The following is a 2,962-nucleotide window of genomic DNA, read 5'->3' as shown; positions in this document are numbered from 1 at the left end:
CTAGAAAGAGTCAGAATTCAGAAGACTTTGATTGCTCTAACTTAATGCAAGAAAGACAAATTAAACGTTTTGTATGGAGGCTGGGCTGATACTCCCAAGGTGCTTTTATGCCTCCCTCTCTGTAAAAAAAAAAAAACACTTCTGTGAGCTATGAACCTTAGCAGAGCTTAATTTTAGTATCCAATTTTAGTATAATTCTCTTTGCTTCCAGCTTCCTTGTAAAGTCTCCCACTGCCATGCCCTGTAAAATCTACAAAGATGTTGGCTTTCTGCCTCTTTCCTTCTTTGAAACCAAACACAGAGAGTTTGTTAAAAAGAACGTCATGGGGAAATGTTTTTGCAAAAGAACATTGGAAGCTTAGCAAATTAGACCTGGCAGCCATTTTGCAAAGGAGTGTTCTTTTTATTGGTTCCAAAATTAATGAACTGGAATTTAACTCAGTTTATTTTGTTTTTCCCAAAGTGTATTGGAGGCTTTCATTTCATTTCATTTCATTTATGCATATACTAATTATCCATACCGAGTTGCTGGCAGGGTTGCCCACAATAGCGTTCACTATTTTCTCAGCCTGGTGCAACCACCACCCTCTTAAAACTGTGACATGAAAAATAATATATTCATTTGTTTTATAGCTGGGGAACCGAGAGATTCCTGACCGGCTGAAGGCTATGCCAGCCATCAAATTTAAAAATGACCTTTTAATTCTTCAGCCTGTTTTAACAGAAAACATTCACTTCTAGACAACCTCATACACAGACACAAGGATTAATTAAAATGTAAACACCTTCCTGATTAAGAGTTCTTGGACTCCAGCCTCCATCAGCCCCAGCCAGTGGGTTCAATGGTGAGGGTTGATGTGAACTAGAGTCCAACAACATCTGGATGGCACCTCACTGGCACTGGCCCATACTACATTCACCAATGTTCTGCGTGTATCCTTCCTTTATTTAAAAAACCCTAATCCCAAAAACAGTCTAATGAGAATTTAGTATGCTGAGTGGCCATGGAATGTTGGCTGCCTGCTGGGGGGGGCATGAAAAAGCAATGGCAGGAGGAGGGATGAAATGGACTAGATGGAATCCTGAACAGAAACACTCTACACTGCACCCCAGTTGTTCACCATGATCCAGCTGCTAGTTGGTATTTGTTGAAAGGGAGGCTGCTCATCGAGGATGTGCTTTGAGGGATTATTCTCATAAAGCACAATTTGACTTGAATAAAATGGCATTCTGTATTTCCCATGTAAATCAACTATTACTGTGGGTCCAAAATAATCTGGGAAGTGTGGGGAGAGGAGGCTGAGAGATCTCTTGTTAAATGCCTTTCTCCTGCTCTAATCATACTAGGCGGTCATCAAGAGCATCTACTAGTTGACTGCTAGCGAACAACTTCTGTTCAGCTTATCAGTGTCCTCAATCTTTGTTGCTCACTGTAACCTCACCATTGTTTGTCTTTTAAACCATGAAAACTAGTAGTCTTCAATCTTTTGTAACTAGAACTAGGATTGTGCATGCCCCCCCACCCCGATTCGGAGTCCAATCCAGCACTTCAAAGCAGCCCTGATCCAATCTGGAACTATCCAGGACCAATACAACCTGGATCTGGGTCCCAAAGTGAACCAGGGGCCTTGCACATTCTTGGATGGTGGTTTAAAACCTTAATTAACCATGCAATCAGGGGTGGAGAGGAGATGCATTAAGGAAGCCTGTGTCTTAAACCCTAGTTAAAGACAGAGGCTACACAAGCACTGGAATTCTGCCTGGATTGGTGGGAGATAACTAAGTGCCTCTTCCACATGGTAGTGCAAAGCAAGTCAGGTGTGTAAGGCAGGTCTTTTGTTTTGGCAGCAGGTTCTGCAGAGAAGAACATAGAAGATAGGCATGGCTTCAGAGGAGGCTCATCAGCAAAGCCTACACTTCCTATCATGAATTGATATTCTGAAGAGAGGCAGGAGAGGAAGGTGGAGAAGGAGGTGACTGTCCCAGAGTATGAGCTGCGTTCAGTCAATCAGAACTATGACTTCACCACTAGCACTGCCCCCACTTTTGATGGCCCCAGATTGCGCCGGATAGACCCGATCCAACCCAGAGCAATCCAGGGCTGCCTCAACCCATTCCAACCAAATCTGGGTCAACCCAAATCCTCCCCCCCCCAAAAAAAAATTGGTTTGGGATCTGGGATTCAGCTGGAGCCAGTGCATGGCCCTACATAGAACCCATCTGTAGCCCAGGCACCCATTGCAAGAACTGCTTCTTAATTTTTGACTAGATGCATGTACAGTGGTAGCACCACTGATGCAACCCATCTTACGTCAGGCTGAGACCTGACTGTGAATCCTGACCCACCAGTTGAGGACCAATGCCCTAAACAGTCCACAGGTAGGAGTTCCACCTTCTCTGTCAGGATTCCTGTGCCTTAAGAGCTCAATGACATGCAAATATTGGGCTCCTCCAGATGTCCTTTTTATTATGCATTCATGATTATTGGTGCTCATGATGCTATCTGGTGGTTATACGTGATCCTACTTTCAATATTGTTCACACCTGCAAAGGTTTTGGGGTAGACATACTGCTTCATTTCCAATATGTGCACAACCTCTAACTTCTTGCTGGAATCCTTTTTATACAGCAAATACTCTGGTTTATGTTTTCGTCTCACATTTTTGTTGCACTAAAGTGCAAGAGTGCCCCTCCAGATGGCAATAATGCAATTGGGAAGCATCGCAGAACAATTAATAAAGTGGATAGACGTGTGAATGGTCCAGTATAAATCCACCACGAATGCACTATTATTGCTCCAATGATATGTTGCAGAATATACACCCACAGTCTGGAGGGGGCCATTGTTCTGGTGAAGGCTCCCCGACATCAGAACTGCTATAGTGTGGTGAAGCTATACCTGCTGACTGCCTGTCACAAACCTGTAACAAGCGGCCTGTCAAGAAAGAGGCTCTCATTAAGC

This window comes from Rhineura floridana, chromosome 4 (assembly GCF_030035675.1).
Source record: "Rhineura floridana isolate rRhiFlo1 chromosome 4, rRhiFlo1.hap2, whole genome shotgun sequence".
Classification (NCBI taxonomy): Eukaryota; Metazoa; Chordata; class Lepidosauria; order Squamata; family Rhineuridae; genus Rhineura; species Rhineura floridana.
Note: the sequence above shows the minus strand (reverse complement) of the source record.